Below are 16,964 nucleotides of genomic sequence, written 5' to 3' on the forward strand. Positions count from 1 at the left end.
CAGACTTGGAATGTAGTATACTTGAAAAACAATCTTTTGTTCTTGGTTCAGACATTCCAGCAGTATTGAACCTATCCATTTAATCTCTAAGTGTGATCCGTCATCGAAACGTACTTGCCTCGTCACCTTTTCATCGAATTCTCTGAAGTGACTTCGCAATCCTGTCATGTGGTTGCTTGCCCCATTGTCTAAGTACCATAGAGTTTCATCTTCTGTGGCATACCTTGCCGGTTCTAGGTGTTCTTCGTTTAACAGAACCCTTTCTTGAACAACATTTTCTTCTTGTATTATCATTGGCAATACGGGTGCTTCGTCTTCCTCGACGAGATTTGAATGTTCTTGTACAACTTCTTTCTCGGGACAGTCTTTCTTGAAGTGTCTGAACTTTTGGCACTTGAAACACTAGATCTTACTTGTGTCTGTTGGGTTCCTTCAAAACTTCCTCCAATTCTTAGAATTTCCACCTCTAGGTCTGTATGAAGATCCTTCATTCTTAGTGCTTTGCTTGTTTTCATTGTCTCGCCAATTTCCACGCGATTGGTTGAACCTGCCATGCCCGTGGTTTCCAAACTGTCTTCCTCTGCCTGAGTTGTTGTCGTGATGTGTAAACATCAATCTATCTTGGCTGTCTCCTAGGCTTCCTTTCTTTAACCTTAGCCTTTCCTATAGGTCTTTAACCTTCCGACTGCTTCTTCTAACGTCATTGTATCTAGATCGGAGTATTGTTCCATGGAGGCGACAATCTGAGTGAACTTGTCTGGCACGACATTTAGAGTTTGCGTACCAGAGTCGGTTGACTCAGTGTTGTCCCTAATTCGCTTGCCCATGGAACAACACTGTTTATCTTTGCGGAGAAAGAATCCACAGTGTCATCTTCTTTCAATTGCATTAACTCGAATCCTGACATTAGTGTATGCCAACGAGCCTTTTGTACCCGATCAACACCAACGTGACTTGTTTTCAAATTTTCCCAAATTTCTTTTGCAGTCTTGCAATTTGCAACTTGAAATACGACATCTTCAGGTATTGCTTGGAATAGATAAAGCAATTGCCGACTTATCTTTCTTAACATCCGACTGTGTATTCTTTGTCGGTTCAATCGTTTCCCAATGTACATTCGCTTCCAGAAGCGTTTTGATGCGAATGTCCAAACCGTATAATTTGTTGGCTTCAAAATTGGACACTGGAATTTGGAAAGAGAACTTCCTTCCTATTGAATTACGATTTGTGGAGTTGTTGTTCCTGACATATCTTCTAGCAGAACAATCTTCACTTTTTCGACAACCTTTATTTTCTTGGTTTCGCGCTAAACCTCTAATGCTTAACCCGTGTATAACCCAACGCGTAATAATCAATCAATCTAATTCTCCCTAAACCCAGGAATCAAAACCCTAGATTCCTAACCCCTGGTTCGATACCCTTGAACCGAAAATAAAACTTAACTTGCGAATTGAAAAGAATAATAAAACCTAATTGCGAAAACCCTGCGATTCGTTGCGCCTAGAGTCTGATGCTCTGATACCAATTGCCCAGACTTGATCTTTGATCTGTAGAACATAAACGATAATCTAAACTTTATTGAATACCGAATTTGAATACATTGGAATGTAACTGAATGAATACAAATGAAACTTGAAACCCTGTTTATATTAAACTAAAAGGTGCGATCCAATAGACGTGTCTTTTAACGAATAGTTGCGTCTCTTGGATTGTGTGGATGAGAATGAATCTTGAAAATGTGTGTCTTTACAACCACTAAAAGTCGCTTCCCTTGTCTCCTTGCTACCGAAATCGAATGGGTGTCTCCCAAGGGGTTTCGCAACCCATGGGGTGGTAGTTATCAGGTTCTGGTTTGCCACCTTTAGTCCCCATACTTTGTAATCTTACTATCTTTAAACTAATACATAATTAACCCTTGTACTTGAGGATGTGTATGATTAGCGATTTCAATTCATACTAATACGTCAATCTAGATCACATCATAGCTTGTTCAACATTTGAATCCAAGTTGTATATGTTCCAGATCTGAGATAATAGTGTTGAGTTAGTGTTTTGTCTTTGTATCGAGTTGAAAGTTTTTTGATGTGAAAGAGATAACGAAGAAGATAGTTGATCGACGGTCGGCTGGAGAATTGTTGTTGTTTGAATGGACATCGAAGAAGAAAAACAATAGTATAATTTGTGATGTTTTGTTTGGTTGTTTAAGTGAAAATAGTGACTATAAAGAATTTAGGGATATCAAAAGGTGAAGGAGTGTTATTTTTAGTGACAGTTCATGTTGGTGCATATGTCTGTTGACTTCGTCTTGTATCGAGTCATGTAATAGAGTAGATAAAAACCAAGACTCGTAGTTCGAGAAAAAGTGAAACGGAGCTGAACAAGCCACCTCGTGCGAGGTGACCAGTTCGTGCGAACTGGAAGATCCAGTTCGTGCGACCTGGGATGTCCAGGTCGTGCGACCTGACAAGGCTAGTTCATGCGATCTGTTTCTCCCTTTAAATAGGAGGTCTTGGGTTGTCATTTGTAACTTTCTGATTCCGGTAGCGAAGCTCTGCCGAAGTGTCTCCAGCTCGTGTAAAGTTGTTATATCAATACAATCGACAGTTAATCTACTTCTAAGTGCATATCAAGCTGAATGAAGATCAAATCAATGAATTCCGCCTCTGATTTGGTCTAGAACTCTTCTGATCGACTCGTTTTGATCGATTCCCCGATCCTACAAGTGGTATCAGAGATCAAGAGGAAGAGTTCTTACCATTTCAGCTTGTTTTCAAGGATAAAATCTAATTTCTACTCATTTCTACTCATTTTCTACACTTTTTCTTCAAAATTTCAGCGTATTTACGGTTAAAATGAGCTGATTTCGTCATAGAACATGTAAAACTAAGTTTTAATCAATCCGTGAACAAATCATAGCTAAAATCAACCTAAAACCTGATCAAATTTGACAAAATGATGAAATTTTGAACCAGGTCGTTCGAATTCAGCTCAGATCGTGTGAAATCGTCTCAGATCGCACGAGTTGGTCATCCAACATAGCTAAAATCAACCTAAAACCTGATCAAATTTGACAAAATGATGAAATTTTGAACCAGGTCGTTCGAATTCAGCTCAGATCGTGTGAAATCGTCTCAGATCGCACGAGCTGGTCATCCAAGTCACACCGCACGGTTTGAGTCAAACCGTGTGAAAAATCTTCAGTTCACTTGAAATTAGCTCAGGTCGTTTGAATCAGTTCGCACGAAGTGAATCAGGTCGTGCGAAGTAGTCCAAGTCATGTGATAGTGATCCAGATCGTTTGGAATAGTTCAGGTCGTACGAGTTGAAAGAATTCAGGTCGTACGAAGAGGGTTAAGTTCAGATTGTTTGGTTTTGTGAATCCAGTTTGTACGAGGAGATTTAAGAACATTCAGGTCGTTTGAGACTCACCAGTTCGCATGGGTTGTTCCAGATCGCATCAAACTCATATCGTACCAACTCCAGATCGTTTGGATTGTTACCAGTTCGTTTGAACTGATTCTGATCATGTTAAATTGAAAATTTGTGAATTTTTTAAACCGAAACATGGAAAACAAATTCTACAACACGTTTGCTACCCCGATCACTATGGCTCAGAATGTGAACTTAGCGAATGAAATGGGCACCATGCAAAAACCGCCTAAGCTCATGAATATCAAGGAGTATAGTGGATGGGTAGAACGTTTCGAAAACTAGGTTCAAGCCAATCACTTAGAGGCTTGGGAAGGTGTTGAAGAAAGATATGTTAGACCGATTGACGAATACGGAGAGATTGTTGCTATTAAATATTTAGATGATCAAGAGAAAAAGAAATACAAAAGTGAAAAGATGTTGATCAGTATTTTGCAACAAGCTATTAAGGAAGACATCTTGATTTTATTACAACACAACGGAAGTGCACACTCAATGTGGAAAGTGCTAAAAACGAAGTTTGTTGGAAGTCAAGACATGATCAAGAACAAAAAATCGCTTTTGAAGAAAGAATTTGATCTATTTCGTGGATTAAAATCTGAAAACACCAAGATGATTATAGAAAGATATTTTAATTTGGTGGTTAACATGAAGCGATTGGATATCAAGAAAGATAGAGAATAATGGGTTGAAAAATTGGCTGATGCGTTACCACAAGATGTTTGGGGCACGTATCTTATGATTTTAAAGAATAATGGTGAATTTGCGAATTTGTCGCTGAGCAAGTTTATTGAAAAGCTCGAAGTTCAAGAGATGGAACAAAGGAAGATGGAGAAAATGAAGAATTCTAATGGTGAATAGGACATTGGTCTGTACTACAAAGGAGGTACGACTGATAAGACCAACATGGCACCAAAGATCGAAACTGCATTTAACGCAAACAGTTCTTCTGGAGGGTCATCTCAAGGATCAAACAACAATAAAGGATTCTCTTCATATCTGTCATTTGATCCAAATTTTTCAGTAACGAAAAATGGCCAAGTACTACAATGCAACATTGCATTACATCTTCAGAATGGTTATAATTTCTCTGAAGAAGTTGCCAAAGGTCATATGTCTTTGTTAGTGACCGTATTAGAGTCTTATGAGAGTTTGGTAGCCGGGAGGATTGGTAATCCAATGTTAACAAAACAGGATTACGATCAGATTGATGCTGAGGAAATGGAACTAATGGATATAAAGTGGTGTATGGCTAGTGTGTTGAGAAGAGCTGAGAAGTTTAAATAGATCACTGGAAGAGATGATTTCCGTGATGCTGGAACTTCACCTTTAGGTTTTGATAAATCTAAAGTTACTTGTTTTCATTGTAGGGAGAAGGGGCACTTTAAGCGAGAATGCACAAATCGCGAAGCAAGTGGAGCTCAAAATCCATTCGGCAACAATGATTATCATCGAAAAGCGATTTATCATCAAGTTGCTCCGCATCAACAACAATCGCCACAAACTTCACATGCTAGGAAGGAGCTGATCGAAGAGCCATCAAAGAAAGCTTATCTAGTTCATCAAGATGATGAAAGAATTCCAGAAGGTTTTAATTGGGATGATTATGATCCTAATAAAACTTCAGGATCTAAAGCATTTGTTGCTCAAATTTTTGAAGATTCAACTGCTGAAGAAGAAATGGCGTATGCTTATTACGAATCTCAGCAATTCAGTCCGAAAAATAAAGAAGAAGAATCAGTTTCAACAAAAGAAGAAGCTTCAGAAAAAGCTCCAATCTTTGATCACTCATCAGATGAAGAGAGTGATGATGATAGTGAAGAAATTCGAAAACTTGAATTTTATAAAAAAAGAATTTTCACCTGATAGGTATAATTTGTATTTTGCAGGTAAAATGGAAGAGATCAAAGAAAGGCAAGCTGCGAAAAAGAAGAACCATAAGGCAGCAACTGTCGAAGAAAAGGTCAAACCTGAAGAAAATGTTCGAGTGAAAAAGAAGCAGGTTAAAGAAATTCCAGCTATCAAGGTTGAGAAGGAAGCAGATACTAAAAAGATATATGAGAAGTGTGAAAACTGTGATAAGGCGCAACAACAAATGGATTCATAACATGAACAGACTGAAAGAATCTTATGATGTGTTAAACAAAGCTATGAATCAATATAACAAGTCAAAAAATGAACAAGAGATAGCTATGAAGACACTCAATGGAGCGTTCATGATGAAGCAGAAAATAATCAATCAGTACATTGAAAAATGTGTTGAACTTGAACAAAAATTAGAAGCTCTGCTGGATATATCAAGTACTGCTGGGTTCACATCAGTGGAAGGATGCAGCAGTAGTTTTGTTTATATTATGAAATGTAATGTATGGCAGTAGTTAGCATAGCAGAGTTTGTATAGATCAGATGTTAGAGTTTGTTAGGAGGTTAGATGTCACTTTCATGGTGAGGTCAGCTTAGATGCTTCAGTGGTTTGTCCATGTCTATAAATAGAACAGTACCCTGTACTGTTCTATTAGCTCTTCACCATCTTCTTCCTGTACGAACAAATCACTGAGCTCAGGCTGAGGGGGAGTTTGTAGCATACATGTAATTGTAATTGAATCTTGAAATAAATTTAAGCATTCGGTTCATTGTTGAAAATGTGTGTTGAAAGCAATTCTCCTGTTTGATTGTGAAAAGTTTGTTTCCATTTAAATTCTGCTACTGTTGGGATCCGAGGCTGACATGATTGTACTTGTTTGTATGAATTAAACAAATCAAATAGATATGAGCAGCTTTAAGTGCAGCGGAAATGAATAACAAACTTTGTAAGCACAATCAAAGGAGAATATAGTTTGATAAACAATTGCTTTTTCATATAGTCAAAAGATTACATCAAAAGCAAAAGGTTACAATGCAAGCTTACAGACTAAACTCCCCCTCAACCTGATACCCCAAGGTTGGTTGCACAAGATGAAAGGATTGGACTGAAGAAGAAGAAGAAACCACTCAGTCAATCAAATGTAATAGTACAGGGTACTGTTACATTTATAGGCAAACCAAACCACTGAAGCATCTTAACTGACGTCACCATGATAGTGACTTCTAACAGCCTAACAACCTATAAACACTGATCTATACAAAACTACTGATGTCTAACAGCTGATTGATAATACAATACAAAACAAGTCTAACACTGTTCACGTTCCACTGTTGTAGCCTAAACACTGATTACTTGATCATCAGTGCTTCCTTCAAAGGTGATCAGTCTTTGAGTGGGCAGTGCTTGTGTCTTCAGCAGTACTTAAGAAACAGCAGTAGATAGAGCAACAGTGTTTGTCTTCAGCAGTCCTTAGAGTATCATCAGTGTTTGGTTCATCAGTTGTTGTAGTGAGCAGTACTTCAGATCCATCAGCTGTTATAATGCCACTGTCAAGGGGAAAGCAAAGAGTAAACTGCTGCTTATGGTAGTCCTCTGATGTGATCCGGTTTTGGCTTTACATTATCTGTTCCTCTGGTAGGGTTCAATCCCAACAGCTATACTACTCTTTCATTGTTCATCTTAAATCAAACATAAATCACAATCAATCCAAACTAAGATCCTAACAATTGGTATCAGAGCTTGGACAGTCAAATTTGATTTAACAATCATTTTGACATAAATAGTTCAGCTCGAAATCGTTGATACTGATAGTTTGTTCGTTTTATTGAAAAACAGTGTAAGGTTTAATCACCATCAAAGTTGATTAATCAGTGCCTGTAAAACAACCAGGATGACGTCACAATCACAAGATGATAAGAATAACATTGGCTCTCTTTTCAAACCACCCATGCTTAAACGTAATGAATACAACATCTGGGAGAGAAGGATGGGTCACATCCTTGCTCAACAGAATACTGGATGTTGGAGATCTGTTGTTTTTGGACCACATGTTCCCATGGTGCCAAGTGCTGAGGATTCAAAGAAGTTCGAACCTAAAAACCTGAAAATTATACTGAAACTGATTTCCAAAAGTTCGAACTCGATGCCAAAGCATTTAGCATCATTGCATCTGCATTAGCCAATGAAATCTATGCTGGACTGTTACATTATAACAGTGCCAAAGAGCTACGGGATGCACTGAAGGAACAGTTTGGGGGAACTAAAGAAGTTATTGAAAATAATAGGCGAATTCTGAACCAGTAGTATGAAACCTTTTGTCACATCAAGGGTGAATCATTGACCCAACAGTTTGAGCGATTTAGTTGTCTCATTAGTGAGCTAAGACTTGTTAAAGTTACATTTCCTAATGCAACTCAAAATAGCAGGTTTCTTAGATCACTACCTGAAAAATGGGATACAATTGCTTTTGTAACTAGAAATTCAGCTGAGTTCAAAGATCTGACCCTGACCCAACTTCATGGTAGACTCCTGACCTATGAAAGGGAGTTAAACTAGAAAAGGAAGTTGCAAGAGTCTGGCAATGTTGCAGATGACTATTCATTTGGCAGCACAGCTCTTTTTGGTCAGCAAGAATCTGGTAGCAGTAGTAAGGATCAGAGTTTTGACCACTTTATTGATATAACTGCTGGTGGAAATTTCAACAACTCTGATTCTCACTCTGCAGATTATGCTTTTGCTGCAAATTGTGAAAACCAGATGTCAGATAACTTGTGCTTTGAACTAAATGATTTGCAACACTTTGATCCCACTGACTTAGAAGAGATGGACATTTTGCATCAATTGGCTTTGCTTAGTGTAAGAACAAGCAAATTCTATAAAAGAACAGGGAGAAAATTCCTAGGGTTACATGGGAATTTGAGAGTGGGGTTGAATAAATCAAAACTGAAATGCTACAAGTGCAATAGGCTAGGTCATTTTGCTAGGGAATGCAGGATTCAAACCACTGGTCCAATAATAACTCATCCCAACTCAAACCCTAGACCACAACATCAAAGCACTGTGCAATATACCCAATATACCCATGCAGCACATGTTAACACTGCTCACTATGCTGCAACCCCTGTGCCTGTGCATTATGTTCAAAACACTGTTCCACAAATTCAGTATGTTCAAGCCCCTGTCCCTCAGGCACAAGTGCAACCTGTGGCACCTCAACAAGCTGCTCCAACAGTAGTACAACCAGATCAGCAAAGCTTTTTCACCCAAGGCTTTGTTGACTGGAGCAGCATGCCTGACGAACTTGGTGATGAAAATTTTGCACTCTATGCTTCTAATGATAATCTTAATGATGAATTTTGTTTGATAGCATTAGAGTCAATACCAGAAGGGGTAGAAGCTGAAGGTGAACAGCTAAGTGCTGAAACAGTGGATAAAGTGGCTGAAGCAGTGGTTACGGTAGTTGCTGGTGAACTACTGCTGGGAGAAAATTCAGAAACTCTGATTGAACCACTGTCTGATCGTTGGTCCAAAGAAAACAAAGAAGAAGAGAAAGAGAAGAGAGCTGATGAAAAAGGTGATCATCAATGTGATTGTGCCATGATGGCTGCTGCTAAGGTATCACCTCAAGTTTTTGAAAAACTGTGTTCAGACAAATGCATTATTGCTTTTGCTAACATTAAAGAGGTAAATGAAAACCTTAGAGATAAAGTATTTACTGATGAAGTCAAATTTGAAAAGTCATTAAAAGAACTTAGAAACAAATTGGCTGAAAAGGATAAAGAAATCAGCAGTCTCAAAGAAGAGCAAAGTATAACCAAAACTCAACTCCAAAATATGGTAGAAAAATACCAAGTTCGTAAAAAGGAGTTGGAATCCACCCAAATCACTTGTGAAAAATGGGTGGAATCTTGCAAAGGTTATGAGGTCATGCTTGAAAAACATATTAAAAGCAATGTAAAATTTGGTGTTGGTTTTAGAAAACATGATGAAATTGAAAAAAATACTTCAAAAGAATCTGTTCAAACCATTGTTGAAGTTATTCCCACAAACAAGGATGGCCAAGAGGTTAAAATAACTGACAAACTTGGTAACAAAATTACTTTGGAAAGTCTGTGGGGTCCTCAACCTTTGAGGAAATTGAGAAATACCAATTTAAACCCACTAGGTCTGATGAGTGTGACATACTTGAAAACTTCAAACCAATGGATTTCACAACCACTGATGGTGTAAAAGCTCCAAAAGCAAAGGTCATTCCTATCAAAGACATCCCAACAGTGGTTCAAAAATCTGTTGCTAAGGAGTCTGAGAAAAGGAAGAAAAGAGAAAAGATCAAAAACCTATTTTGTGATTTTTGTGAAAAGAGAAATCATCTAAAAAAAGACTGTTTTCATCTAAAAGCGTATGATCTAAACAAAACAAGTGTCATTATTCCTGCTGAAAGCTGCACCATCTGTGAGAAAAGAAACCACAAAACTCAAGAATGTGTGTATCTCAAAAACTTTGATGTAAAAAAGAATGAGTACACTGAAAAACATCCTTAAGTCCATCAACATCATCTGTCAAGTTCACAAAGAACCAACCACTGTTTGTGCCAGTCTAAACAGCGGTCACAAAACAGCTGAACCAAACATCTGTTCAAAGAGATGTTCAAGTGACTGATGCACCCCTACCAATCAATTCAGAAGAGGTAAGGGACAACTATCATACCAAAGGATCCCACATGTTTATGAGACTTACAAAAAGCCTTCTAAACCAAGAGTGAACATGCATCCTTTTGGTTATCAACAGGTGATTGGTCAAGACCCACAACAGTGGTTAGAGAAAAACAGTCCTAAAACTGTCCAAACCCTTGATCTAACCACTGTACATGCACCTGAACTCATCCCAGACACTGTTGAGACCCCATCCAAAGCCTTATTGGATTTGGAGACCCTAATGAACTAATCCTTTTACTTCAAGTGCAGGGAGCTTCTGCATGCTTAGATAGCCTTTGGTATGTAGATAGTGGAGGCTCCAGGCACATGACAGGATGTAAAGCCCTTCTCAAAGATTTCAAAATCCATGGAGGGGGTGATATATCCTTTGGCAATAATAGTAAAGGGAAAGTTCTGGGGTCTAGTACAGTACAGTCTGGTAATGTAAAATTTGAAAATGCCAATCTAATAGACAATCTAAAATTCAACCGCCTGAGTGTTTCACAAATGAGTGATAAGGGGTATGGATCATTCTTCACCAAGGAGTGTTGTAGGATTGTTGGACCAGAAATGGTTGAAAAGATTGAAGCAATAATAAAAACTGGAAAAACCAAATTTGTTGCTCAAAGAAGTGGCAATGTTTATGTGGTGGATATGTCAAAAGAGTGCCCCAGAACTGATGCTTGTCTGTTCTCAGTTGCATCAAACAAAGAGATAGAACTATGGCACAAAAGATTGGAGCACACAAATCATAAGACAATCACTACCATTTCAAAACAGGGGATAGTAAGAGGTTTACCTCAAAAACTGTTCACCTGTCCTGAGCATTGTGTTTCTTGCTTAAAAGGAAAACAACATAAAAGCTCCTACAAATCCATTGATGAGTCCAAAACAACCAAATGTTTGCAAATGCTTCATATGGATTTGTTTGGCCCAGTTAAAGTCATGAGTCTTAAGAAAAAGAGATATTGTTTGGTTATAGTTGATGACTTTTCCAGGTTTACATGGACTTACTTTTTACACTCAAAAGATGAGACTGCAAGCATTCTGCAAGACTTTGTGAAACAGGTTGAAAAGCAGTTTGACCTTCCAGTAAAAACCTTCAGAAGTGACAATGGCACAGAGTTCAGGAACAAGGAGTTAGATGATTTTTGTGTGTCAAAAGGAATTGTGAGGCTGCCAGAACCATGCTTGCAGATTCAAGTTTGCCATTAACTTCATATTTCAAAGTTTTTGGTTGTCCATGCTTCATTTTAAACTTAAAAGATTCGATCTCAAAGTTTGCAGCCAAAATTGATTGTGGTTATCATTTGGGATACTCGACCACTGCTAAGGCCTACAAAGTGTTTAACACAAGGACCAAAACAGTGGAAGAGACTTTGAATGTAAAGTTCAATGAACTTTCATCAATGAAAATCCCAGCAAACCCTGCAGATTTATTTGATCTTGATAAATTCACTTTTGAAAATACTGCTGTCAAGACTAACAGTGCAGGTCCATCAGAGAATACATCACCAGACTATGGGTATGAAATCATCATTCCTCAACAAAACTCTGTCACAATGGGGAGAGCAGCAGATGTTCAAAACAGCTGTCAAAGCTCAACCACTGCTACCTCAACAGTTGTTGACCAAAGTAGCCCGTTAACCCCTGCTTCCACATCATCAAACACTGTTGATAAAAGTCCTCAAATAGTGGATCAAAGTCAGCATGTGTCCACACCATTACCACCTATTCCACCACCTTTTGAAACCACTGCTAGATCATCAAAGTCACCAGCAGTGGTTAGCTCAGATGATTCACATCTGCAGCCATCCCCATTCAATGCCATTATTCCATACCAAGGAGAGCTCATCTTCTTGAAATCTCATCCACCAGACCAAATTATTGGCAACATCAATGAAGGGGTACTCACAAGAAGTCAATCCCTAAACATTTGTCTTTTTGCTGGTTTTCTATCACTCCATCAGCCAGTCAAGTACCAAGAGGCACTAAAAGACAACAGTTGGGTAGAAGCCATGCAAGAGGAGCTCCAACAGTTTAGAAGACAACAAGTTTGGGAGCTTGTACCATTGCCAGAGGGTGTAAGTCCTATTGGCACAAAATGGGTCTTCAAAAATAAAACTGATGAAAGGGGTATTGTTGTCAAGAATAAAGCCAGGCTTATGGTTCAAGGGTTCAGACAAGAAGAGGGCATTGATTATGATGAAACATTTGCCCCTGTAGCAAGACTTGAAGCTATCAGATTATTTCTGGCCTTTGTTGTCAACCACAACATCAAGGTGTATCAAATGGATATCAAATGTGCATTCCTCTATGGTAAGATTCAAGAGGAGGTTTATGTTTGTCAACCTCCAGGCTTTGAGGATCCATTTAATCCAAATCATGTCTACAAGCTGAATAAAGCTTTGTATGGCCTGAAACAAGCACCAAGAGCCAGGTATGAAACGCTTTCCACCTTTTTACTTTCCATTGGGTTCACAAGAGGTAAAATAGATAAAACACTGTTCTTAAAATGGAAAGGAAAGGATTTGATGATTGTCCAAATTTATGTGGATGACATCATTTTTGGAAGCACATGCAATAAAATGTGTGAAGAGTTCAGAAAACTCATGACAGTTGAGTTTGAAATGAGTGCAATGGGTGAACTCCAGTGCTTTCTTGGTCTCCAAGTAAAGCAACTGCAAAATGGCACTTTTAACAATCAAGGCAAATATGCCAAAGAGCTTTTAAAGAAATTTGACATGGATGATTGTAAGCCATGCAGTACACCTATTGCAACCAATAAATTAGTCATGTCTGATGAGAAGGATGATTTGGTTGATCAGACCTTATATAGAAGCATGATTGGGTCTTTATTGTACCTAACTGCATCTAGGCCAGACATCATGTTTGCAACATGTGTTTGTGCAAGATCCCAATCAGCCCCTAGAAAGTCAAACCTAATTGTTGTAAAAAGGATATTCAGATACCTCAAAGGTGCTCCCACACTTGGTATCTGGTATCCAGCTGATGGTAAAATTGTGCTTTCAGGTTTCTCAGATAGTGACTTTGCTGGATGTGACAAGACAAGGAAGTCCACTTCAGGAGGGTGCCAATTCCTAGGCAATTGCTTAGTGTCTTGGCAAAGCAAAAAGCAAGCAGCTGTTTCCACATCCACTGTTGAGGCAGAATATATAGCTGCTGCAAGCTGTACAGCCCAACTGCTTTGGCTTCAAAATCAGTTGCTGGATTTTGGTATCACTGCCTAAAAGACACCACTCATGTTGGATAGCCAGTCAGCAGAAAATATCATCAAAAATCCAGTTTCCCACTCAACCACCAAGCACATTGACAGCAGACATCACTTTGTGATGGATTGCTATGAAAAAGGTTTGATTTCTCTGCACCATGTTCCAACTAAAGATCAGCTGGCAGATGTGCTAACCAAAGCATTAGACACATCCACCTTTGAAAGCTTGATCTCTAGGATTGGCATGCTAAACATGGAATAACAGGCAAAATCCTGTTTTTCTATGAATCAAAGCATTAAAATGTTTTCAGAAAATCAAAAATCCATCCTTAAAAATAGCCAAAAATGAAGTTTTCATTAAAATCCTTAAAAGTCTGCCATAACCACTGCTTTGTTCAAAAGTCTGTTCTACTTCAAAGTCTGTCCACTGCTGAAAGTCAACCCCTGTTCTCTCATTTTCTTGATAAGCACTGTTGTTCAAAATCAGTGTTTTATCCACTGATATGCTATCCACTGATAGTAAAAATCACCCACTGCCTCCATTTGTTACCGTTGCAACCACTGCCCTTCATCAGTAGTTTTCATAAAAACTGAATGAGTCGATCAGAAGAATTCCTAACCAAAACAAGAGGCGGAAACTAATGGTGCAATTTCAGCCGTATTCACTTTAAACTGTTGTATTATTGCTCAATTGATCAATTACAAGCTCTGACAACACTTCGGCAGCACTTCGTGGCTTACCAGAAGGAAACACCTAGAACTATCACTTCTGAGTTCGCTTCTAAATGCCACTATATAGCATTCTAATTTCGCTCCAACATATGATGTCCACAGGAGCGAAATCACTAACTTACCACTTATGAGCGAAATCAGCATTATAAGGACATTCGGGCGAAATCAAGACAATGAGATTTCGCTCCAAATGACCACATGTCATTTGGGGCGAAATCAACTTCTAACACATGTTTCTTGGATTTCGTGCCTTGTACTATCCTAAACAATGTAAGACTCGATACAAGACGTAGGCGACAGACGGATGCACCAATAAACTCCCCCTCGGATGTTGACGGAGTCTTCAGTGTCGAGTCTTCGGTTGTCAACCTTTAGTCTTTATCAGTCTTCATTCTTCCTCTGAAGTATTTGTCATTGCAAGAATCCTCATTCTCTCTCTCTCTCTCTCTCTCTCTAATGCAGTTCCAGGATCAATACTAGCTCTTACTGCTTTATCAATATTGTCATCAGACTCCCCCTCTCAATCTGTTAGGATCTTAGTCTGGAATTCACAGCTTCAAGATTCATTCCAAGATCTTTATCAAGCTCTCATTTGGTTCAGGATCGTCACCTGGCACAAATTCATACCTGCACAATCTCTACCCAACACATAAGTTTCTCAAAAACTAAAAACTATTAAATTTTAGAAACTGTATCAGAAAATAATGATTTGATCTTTACACACCACTTGTAAATACAACACTTTCATTCACTCTCTCCCAAACCTGTTCTTCATGTTTAGCACTTGGAATTTCAAAAATCAACTTTTCAACACCAGCTGTCAAAAATCTTTTTGAATTTTTCAAAATTTATACTAAAACACACTAAAATATTTTTGGATTTTCTGAAAGAAAGTAAATGTAGAAATGGAATATTTACAGACAATATTTTTGCGAGTTCGTGCAAGAGGATCATATCAGTTTTTGAGACATATCACCAACACCATTAAGCTAGATTACATTTAATGTTTACAGTTTTTGAGACATATCACCAACACCGTTAAGCTAGATTACATTTAAAGTTTTAAACAATTCACCTAGATTGTCACTATGTTTGTCCACTTAAATTTTTATACAAATTTCAACTGTTTCGAGATACGCAATTAATGTCTTAATTACTTAAACTTATTCGTGTGTTCCACAACTTGAATATACTCCCGTATCCAGATCCCAATATTCAGTCTTACAGGTGAGTATACCACAGATGATATCTGTAAAGAGGTTAAATTGCGAGGGCCGTGAGAGCTCAGGTCGATACTTCCGTATACGCAAAGAGATGACGGCTTCGACTTTTGGTGTGTCCCCTTTAGAGGATCTTTTGATTACAACAGCAGTGACTATCAATTTTATTGTTTCATCAACTTGCTGAGGGCGATGCTGTGTTTCAAGCATTTGCAGAAAGTATTATACGGGGACTAGGTCAGTATTTCCATACAGCAGAAGTCCCGGTATAATACCCCAGATATCACTGAGCATAAAGACCTAGTATCTCAGAATACGGGACCTTTCAAACAAGATTTCAGGGGTTACCTATATATCCAAGAAGTTGTTAACCCACAGAACAAGCAAGTTTGAAATTTTTAAGTTTATATCTTGTTACAATTTACTAAATGTGTAAAAACCTACTGACACATCCACAGCGAGATTGTTTATCACATTTTGACTTTACAATTCTTTAGCGTACTGTGATAGTCCACTGATGTACTATCATTTCCTCTTTTATGCAACAAAAACTCATTTTTCAGTTTTATCATGTTTTTGACTTTTTCAAATTTTCTAATGTTTTTGGATTTTCTGAAATTCTTTACTCCCCCTAAAATTCAAAAACGTTTAACGAAATAGAAAACAAACTGTACAAAACATGACAACTGATATCGAATTGCCTCAATTCTCCATCCGCTTGGCATAAACCATCAGAACTCCCCCTCACAACAAACTATTTTCCCATTAAGATTTCAAAACACTTAAGTTTGTTTTAATCAGAACAGTTTTTCCGGAAAATAAGTTCGTTTATCAACCATTTGTAGGTTTTGGGGTCATTTCATAACATTGTTTACCAATCTTATGACTGATAGTTAACTCAAGTTCAAATTAATGACCTTGAATAACCACTTATAGAATCATTGATTGGACCACTTGTAGGATTAACAATTAAACATTTCAAGCCTGTTATTCAACCAATTACCATCTATTGGTTGAATTCTCAAGGTGCCGATTCCTACTCCACGCTTACAAACCTGGGAGTTCCGGCAATTCCTGCTTTTCAAAACAAATTTTAACAAACATTTACAAGAAAGATGCCGATTCATGCTCCGCAATTACCAACTTGGGAGCTCCGGCAAATCAGGTTTCTATTCTTTGAAAAATATATCCACCCAAGCCTGACCTTCCTTGGGTGTAACAATTTCATCATCTTTTCTTTCAACAGACTTGTGAACACGTCGTTTAGAAGCATAAAAATCTTTAACACTTTTGGCCTTACAATTGACCATTTGTCCAAAAATGTGTTTCACATTTCCGTTGAAAGTCTTTTCAACATCAAATTTCTTCTTGTCAGAATAAAATTGATTTGAAATTTCTACTTTTCCAACTTTCTTCATAAAATTTTCAGCACGCAAAGGTGGAAAATTTTCATCATTCATAGTTAGAACTGGTCTTTCAACCTTTCTGTCAACACGTGGCTCCTCTGATTTTGTGGAATCAGATTCATCACCAGAACTGTTACCTGAACCTTTCACAACCCATTTTTGATTTTTCAAATTTTCTTTTCTTTTTAAAACATTCTTCGAACATTCGCCCACCTCAAAGGTTAAATTTTCAAAGCCTGTAAATTTTCGGGTTGAAAGTTCAGTTTTCTCGACTACTTTCTCTTTCAGTTTACCAGAGACTTCCTGTTTTGGTTTGAATGTCTTCTGACAATTCCTAGCAACATGACCAACAGTTTTACACTGAAAACAGGTTCTCTTTTCAATCTT

Source organism: Helianthus annuus, chromosome 3 (genome assembly GCF_002127325.2).
Source record: "Helianthus annuus cultivar XRQ/B chromosome 3, HanXRQr2.0-SUNRISE, whole genome shotgun sequence".
Lineage (NCBI taxonomy): Eukaryota > Viridiplantae > Streptophyta > Magnoliopsida > Asterales > Asteraceae > Helianthus > Helianthus annuus.